The sequence below is a fragment of the Henckelia pumila genome, chromosome 1 (assembly GCF_033568475.1).
Source record: "Henckelia pumila isolate YLH828 chromosome 1, ASM3356847v2, whole genome shotgun sequence".
Lineage (NCBI taxonomy): Eukaryota > Viridiplantae > Streptophyta > Magnoliopsida > Lamiales > Gesneriaceae > Henckelia > Henckelia pumila.
In genome coordinates, this window is record NC_133120.1 from 106,178,857 (window position 1) to 106,187,781 (window position 8,925).

The window sequence follows — 8,925 nt, forward strand, 5'->3', positions numbered from 1 at the left end:
CTATAACAACTGATATGGCATAAAAATCGAAAGGAAACATGCCTTTCACCGATAAAAACAATGGAAGGAATAGGCGGTGACGAATCCGGGACGACGACGACGACAAACTTTGAAGCTTCAAAACTAGGCTATGGATTTCCTTGCTGGTGCTAGCCGAAGATGATGATGAAGAACAAAGGAGGTGTCGGCTGAGTGAGTGGAGGCGTGTGTGTGTGGGGTTGGGTAGGTTAGATTAGTCTAGGTTTAAGTTTTTAATTAAAATAGGTTTTAGGATAATTAAAAATATTATTAAGGATATTAAATATATAATATATAACTAAAAAAACTCTAAATAATATTTAAAATCTGATAACTTTAATAAAATCCCGAAATATAAAATTAAGGGAATTTTAAAGATAATAAAAAGTCATTATTTTGGCTTATTTTGAATAAAAACGGACTCCTAAAATTATATAAAATTAAATACTAAAAATTTTGAGGAAATAAAACTCAAAATAATATTTTTGGGCTCTTAAAAGGCTCATGAAATAAATTGGATAGAAAGTTGTCATCTCGTCCGTCCACGGTCCCGTCTACGCGATAAAATAATTTAAATACTAAAAATCATAAAATACTAATTATGGGTTAAATGCTTAAAAATAAATTAAATCATGCACAAATAATTCACATAAATATTTAACCCATAAATCTAAAATTTGAAATAATTAAATTCCCTAATTATGCATGCGGATTTACGTATTAAAAATACCGGGTGTTACAAAGGATCTTCAAACCAAAATCGTAAATCTAGAACACACTTCTAGTTCTAGAAAGGGAAATACAGGAGGAAGGTTACCACTCTCGTTTGGTACCGAACCTCTGTTACATCAGAAAGGTAAAACCAAAATGGTTCAAAAACCTTTAACTGATGATGAAATGATGATTAATCTTATAAAGGAAGTATCAGAGAAAAACACTATCTGATGACTACTTTAGAAAGATTAAATCTCGAGGATCTACAAGATCTTGCGGATTCTTTTGCGAATCTCAAAGTAGTAGATCTAAAAATGAATTCCCCTGAGGGTGAACAACCCATAGGGAATCCCCCTAGATATGTGGTTAAAACAGAAGAACCACATAGTGAGTTCCATGTTGGAGAAAATTCACATCCAGCCGGAACCAGATCAAGAAGGAGTAATATACCAATACATCAAACTCATTATGAAAAAACTGTTTTAGACCCTATACATCCTTATGGGGTTATGTTAAACCTGGATGTTCTGGACTTCAAAAACAGAGAAGTTCTTATAGATGATTGGACATCAGCAATGAGGATAGCAGCAGGAACTTTAGATCTCAATAAAGAAGGATTTATCAAACTTCTGGAAATGAGTCTAATGGGATCTGTCAAGATAGCTTGGGAAATGACCATGCTAGAAACCAAGAAATCAATCTTAGCAGGAGAATCACTTAGCGAGATTGGAGGAAGAATGGCCACCCTTTTTAAAGCACAATTCATAGGGGTAGACTATTTCAATAATCAAGATACAGAGAAAAAGAAAAGATATACTCAAGCTCTGTATAGCCTCGAGTTACATGATATCTGTTTAGTTGATGAATATATTATGTTATTCACCAAATACAGATGGAATTTGGGAGTTGAAGAAAATATAGCCATTCAGCTATTTTTCGCAAAAATGCCAAGCCCCTGGAGAGAAATGCTGATAAAAGAATACGTTTCAGGTAATCTTGATACATTGGCAAGACGCGCCTCCTTTTTGAAAGGTAAATTGGCGGAGTGGTGTCATATGACAGCATTACAGAAGAACTACAAGAAAATAAGGGGTATTAATAAGCATACTCCTCTATGTTGTAGAGAAAATGATCTCCCTACGGTTATAGGGAATAAATCACAGGGATTTAAGAGGAAGAAATTCAGAAATAATCCCTACAATAATATAATGAAAGGTTCTTGAAAACCAAGAATATTTTGGTCCAAACAAAAGGCCATAACCTATAGATCTGGTAGAAAAAGTGAACCTACACGAGCATCCCCAGCAACAAACTCATCACAAAGCAGGGAAAGAACACTATATAGAAGAACTTTCAGAAGAACTCATACGAGAGCAAGTGAAAGTTTTAAGGATTGTAATGGCTGGACATGTGGAGCTAGAGGCCATATATCTACAAACTATCCAGAAAACGAGAGAAAAGGAGTTAAACTCTTTGAAGCAACACAAGATATGGATGATGCGGTCTTCTTTCAAGATCTAGTCCAAGTATATCAATTTGAGGATATCCCCTCAGATAAAAGTATATACGAAGAAGAGATATTGTTTAATCAAGATGAATCTGAAGATGAATCAGAATCAGAATCAGAATAAAGAAGAAGTGTTTCGACACGAAACACATAAGAGTTTGGCTGGGTTTTTTAGTCAAACCACGATATCTCATAATATGGTCCAAATGATTATGAGAGAAAATCCAACATTACAAAAGTATCAATGATTTTTGGCAGGACAAGTAGAAAGAGTCTTAGGCAACCTAGGGCTTAGACAAAGAAGACATCATTTAATTTACAAAGTATCCAGAAGGGAAATGGCAATCCCTATGGAGTTAACAAGTAATCAAATAGAGATGCAGTTAATTCCTTTTGAAGACGTAAGAGAGGAATTACAGAAGCTGAAAAGTGAGGTAGCAAGAACGATGTCTTGGATTCATATTGGAGCAATCCAAATAATGATCAAGGCAACTTTTAAAGAAATGATAGATTCACCCATTGATATCGTAGTATGTGATAAAAGAATGGGGAATATCCAAGATGTTGTTCTGGGTACGATCTCAGGAAATCTATGTGCAGGGAAAATTGTAGGAGTTATTTATCCAAAAATAGCCTACAATTTAGCTGACAGAGACTTTAGTCGAGCCTTGACGTTGCATCAAAACTTCAAGGAAAAAATATTAATGAAGGAGGGTAATAGACCATATTCTATTACCTATCAAATTTCATATGCTCTTTCTAATACTCATCATTCTGAATTATTTATTAGGAATAAATTTATTGAAATTCCAGAAATCTTTGGGAAAGTTTCTCAAGCAATATACCCGGAAAGAATCGAGTTTCATTTAATTCAAGAAACAGACATTCAAATACAAGATAAACCGGTTCTATACAGAGATCTTAAAATAGAACCCCGTAGGTTATCTTTCCAAGGTGACCGAATGACAAGTCGAAGGTGGAAAAAATCTCCTATTCAGGAAATTCCACCAGAAGAAAAGGAGTTTTCGATAATAGAAAAACTTAGATCTCCAGAAGGATGGAAAGAAGTCAAAATAGTATTCGAAATTACAAGTCACAGGAACCAATTTCCTTGTAACTCGATTTACTATGTAGAGCAGCAGGTAACAGGAACTTACCAAGCATTAATAAATATTGGAGAATTGGAAGTTCAAATCTGTGGAATTCCAGGAAAAGAAGTGGATCAGCTCATTCTTGGCCTAGAGTTTCTGGAGGACTATAAATCATGGAAACGCCTTGAAAAAGGAATAGAGTTTATGGCAAAAGAAAAGACTTGGAGGATTCAATAAGAATTCTACAAGATGGAAAACCATGACAATTGGATAAGGGACAATCCCTTAATCAGATTCGAAAACTCTGTTCACAAACAGAGGAAGAAGTAATTGTTGAAATTAGTAATTCATGAACATGATTTACTAGAACGCATTGAGAAAGTAGAAAGGAGTAACCATACTCTACCTTCTGAAGCCTTAGGAAAACTAAAGGTGAATAGTCTTAATCGGACTACTAAGGTACAACATAGCCTGTTAAAAATGGCGGGGCCATTTAGTAATCTCTTTAAAAAATGACGACAAGTCCTTTCTCCATATACATTCCGATTGGTATGTTGTATGAATAATATAAGGCTGAATACTTTGCAGCTTATATTGACTCAGGAGCAGGAATGTGTACAGCAAAAGGGGAGTCTTCCCTGAAGAATGTGAAGAAGAATTGCCAAAAATTGTTGGACGATATTTCTCTCGAATAATTTTAATTCTTTGCAAAAGAATAAAATAAGCAGAGATCCTTGTGGGAGGAGCAGGTCAAACACCCTGGTACAAGGTAAAAACACCACCAATCTATTTCCATGATACAGGAGCAGACATCCTGTTAGGAAATAACTTCTTACAAATGTTTAAGAAGTACACACAAGACAACGAGTCAAGAAGACTTATGTTCACTACAATTCGTGATCATAAAATTATCGTTCAAAGAATCAAGGTTGCTTTTTATCGACAATTACCGATAATATTTCGCAGCCAACGTGGTGATAAAGGACAACTTTTTCACCCAAAAATGAAAGATCCAAGAAGGTTTGGAGAAACCATGTTGAAAATAACAAGAGAACAAGAACTCCAAACAGAGGATATGGAGCTTCTCAGAGTAAATCTAAATCATAGAGATATAGAGTTAGAAAATAAGGTATCCCTTGAAGATATCAAAAAGAGGATCAAAGAAAGTTACAATGAGCATCCTTTGGCATAGTGGGATAGAAATCAACTCAAAGCCAGTCTTACTCTAAAGGAAGGCAAAGAGTATAAATTTGTCAGATATAAGTCTATCACAATGAACATAACAGATCAAAGGGATATGAGAATGATTATCAAGGAACATTTGGACCTTGGTCTAATCAAAGAAGGAGTTTCACCATATAGCAGCCCAGGTTTTCTGGTCAGAAATCATGGTGAAATAAAAAGAGGGAAACCCAGGTTAGTTATTAACTACCAAGGTATTAATAAAATCCTGAAGTTTGATGGGTACTTCATACCCAGTAGAGAACATCTAATTAGCTGTGTACGAAATGCTAAAGTGTTCTCAAAATTTGATTGTAAGTCTGGATTCCACCAGATTCGAATGGAGGAAGGCAGTAAGAAATTCACAGCCTTCTCTACACGACAAGGACATTATATCTGGGAAGTTATGCCTATGGGATTGGCTAATGCACCCAAATATTTCAAAGAAAAATGGATAATCTTTTTAAAGATTATTTCAACTTCATGTTTGTTTATATTGATGATATTCTTATAGCATCAAAAAATATAGACGAACATGTTAAACATTTAGATATTTTCTCTAAAATTTGTAAACAAGAAGGACTGGTTTTATCTAAAAAGAAAGCAGTCATAGCCACAAGAAAAATTGAATTCCTTGGGATTGAGATTGATGAAACTGGAATAATTCTACAACCCCATATTGTGAAAAAAGTAAAGAATTTTCCAGATAAACTCAAAAATTTAAAACAACTCCAAAGTTTTCTAGGAGTAGTTAATTTTGCAGGGATGTTCATAAACAATCTGACAATGTACAGAAAGGTGTTCAGCCCTTTGTTAAAAAAGGATGCAAGGTTTATATGGACCGATGACCATACTAAAGGGGTGAACCAATTAAAGGAGATATGTAAGAATCTCCCAAAAATGGCTATACCCGTGGATGAAGATGATCTGGTGTTATTTACGGATGCTAGTGATGAATTTTAGCGACCCGACCCGGATCCACTACCTAATCAGAGTTAAGAGCATAATTAAGCATGCATTAAATAAAATCGCTGCGGAAGACTTAAATACAAGCAGACCGGCAGAATACAACCGGCTAAAAAACTTGATTTATACAACCCAATCGAATTACTTAGATAAAAACCTACATCTAAATACTGTTGTCTTCAAGGTCACTGGCTCCTCCAGGCTCCTGGTGCTCATCCTGCACCTACACTTGCCCCGTCGAATAGGGTATCCAGATACACAGAAAATACTGGACGTGAGCTCTAATCTCAATATGAAAGCACGGATAAACATACAAATATGATGCATGCAAATGACAGGGTATCCATATCTGGGATAACTGTATACAAACTACTCAGACTGGCGCCTGGGATATAAGCTCGTCACATCGGGGTAGCTAGCCACTGTGTGCGACCACTCATTTCCGAATCACGGATGCGGACCACGGAGTCCTTCAGGTATCAGTACCTAAGGGTACTCGATATCAAACGTCCTAACAGGGCTGAGCAACCCTAACTGGCTCATCTCGAAAGATATACAGATGTACAGGCACAAGATGATATGCATATGCCGCATAACAATAATAACATGCAAACACATAAATACAACATATAAGCATGCATATCCGCTGGCAATCTCAGTCAGTACTTACGTACCTTTCTAAGGCAGTCCTAGTAGTCCCACTCTAGGTTCCAAGCCTATCATCAAGTCTACAATGCAAATACCCATGCATCATTCAATAAGCTCTAAAAGCCTTAACTAAGCTATTGCATACTCCTAAATAATTTAAGGAGACCATAGCTATACCTGCGTCCGTCGTCAGCCCACTGATGGTGACTATCCCGCAACTAGGGCACTCCCCTGCTGCGAATCCACAGCCTCGAACACGGCTCTACAACACGAGCATTGCTATGCTACTTTGTCAGACACTGTCTGACTATACTAAAACAAATATCCTACTCCAACTCTAAAATAAGAGTACCCAAAGCCCTAAAATAGGACCACGAGGGCGAAGGAGAGAATTCGGAATTGGTAAGAAATGAATGCCTCGGACCTTATATTTATAGGCATCGATCGGACCTTCCGATCCTCGATCAGAACTTCCGATCCTTGATCGGAACGTCCGATCCTGCCATCGGAGCTTCCGAACATCCTCATCTGCCACGTGTCAAAATATCACTGGTTGACTTCGGATAGGGGTGATCGGAGCTTCCGATCCTGTTCGGAGCTTCCGATCAACCACACGTCATGGATGACGTAATTCGATCGGAGCTTCCGATCACCTTTGGAGCATCCGATCCTAACTTCGAAGCTTCCGATCTGTCTGACCCTCCGGACCATTTCTGATCATTTTGGGTCTATTTTCGGGCTCCGTTAATCCATTTAGAAGTCTCCTTAATCATGTTTTACTAATTCTAACATGATCACACGATAATTACTCATTATCGTTAATTCTGGATATGGGCCACTACATTCCCACCACCTTAAAAGGATTTCGTCCTCGAAATCTAAGGTAAATCTCGGGACTATAGTATAAACCATTCGTCCAATTCATTAGTAGTTTCGGTTCAAAACATCTGGTCAAATAACCTTCGACAATACCAAACCTCGCTAAACCTGCAGGGTCTGTTCATTCACTGAACCACATCAGAACATAAATTTGATTTATAATTCGCACTGATTTCAAACTCGCACGCTTTTAACGATCACTCTGGAAATCACTATCTTCTTATCAGCAATCCTGCGAGAATCGAGTAACACTACTGACTATCGTCAGTTATCCATCGATAACCGCAACAACACGGCACCTTCGGTCCAAATTGCCGACTGTATCAGGCACACTGCCTACAAATCTTAGCGATGACACTCCTGCTAAGATCGTAACTAGCCATCAGCTATTCTCTAGACATGCACGAACTCCATCGCTGCCCACGATAAAATCAGATACAACACATTGTATTTCACTGGTCTAACGGTAACATCGCATCCCTTGACGTTATCGCAAAGTTCTAAACAAATTGATCTAGATTGACTTTCGGTCAAATCCTAGATATCATTCTTCCAAGAACTCATGTGAGTTACTCTTTATCACTAAGGATAAAATATTTCTTCCCAAAACAGTACCTTATGCGAATAGAAATGGCAACTACCGGCCACCAGTTCGCAAAGCAATCGCATCACTGCCACCACTCTAACCATCTGAAATCCTCAGACTGATTGCGATAAACCTTGATCCGAATCCCGCTATCGTAGATAGCATCTACTCGATCGCATTAGTCATCCTTCCATGGATAACAACAAGATCTTGACAATTCCTGGCGTCATAGTACGTACTTTCAGTACTCACTCTGCCCGATGAATGTTTCCCAAAGAACACCAACTAAGTAAACAGATGACAAAATCTTTATACACAATTTCTTGTCTAAATGCATCCTTCGAGGTCGTCGCCTCGAAATTCACTACCATCTTGCTGAAACCCTCAGATGGACCAACACCACCCTCAGCATTAGTAGCCTATATCGAATGCTTACTTCTATCTCGGAACTAGAGATAGTATCGACGAAAACGATTCCGGTTATCCTGTTCCAGATAACCAAACCCTTGGCTCACTAGCGGGGATAACCAAACTGATTCACCTTGATCCCGCACAGAATCTATCAATAATAGTGGCAATTACATTATCTAATCCTTTCAATGACACAGCATATCAAAACGCACTGGGATATCAGTGACAACAATCCTGCCAGACTCAGAAACACAAGTCTCAGCTGCTGTCTCATCCCATGAAACAACTAATGCTAACCTCCTAATGTTCATTGAAATCCATGAGCACTTGTCGAATCGCCTCTCAAGAACAAATCTCGAGAAATCTGCTGGAAGCCCTCAAGCTAAACATTTTGACTAACAGTCCCCAAAATTTGTCCACTGACAATCCTGGGACAATCACTGAATCCTATTCCCGCAAACTGGATAAATCATTGCTAACACCAAGCAATGTTCAGATCAAAATCCATCAATGGTAATTTCAGTAATGCTATTAACTAGAAAATGATCACAAGAGCCATCCTATGGCTACTCTCGTGATCTGCAGAATCCAAAATCCCCGATTCTAGCATCCCTGGAGATTCCTTAGTGACTAAAGAATTCCCTAAATGTACTTGAATCGCTATGTCAAAGCATACCATACTTAAGTACTATTCCCAGTACTTCTTGATTCACTATATCCCAATCAGTACCGATTGGAATAATCTGATCAATCAAATCGATATACTGTAGCTCTCGCCATGCCTGACGGTACCAATTCTAATCAGACAATCATTGATCGATGAAACTCTCATGGCCGATCAATATCGATGATCTCATTTCCACACGTCCGCAGATCCCAACTAC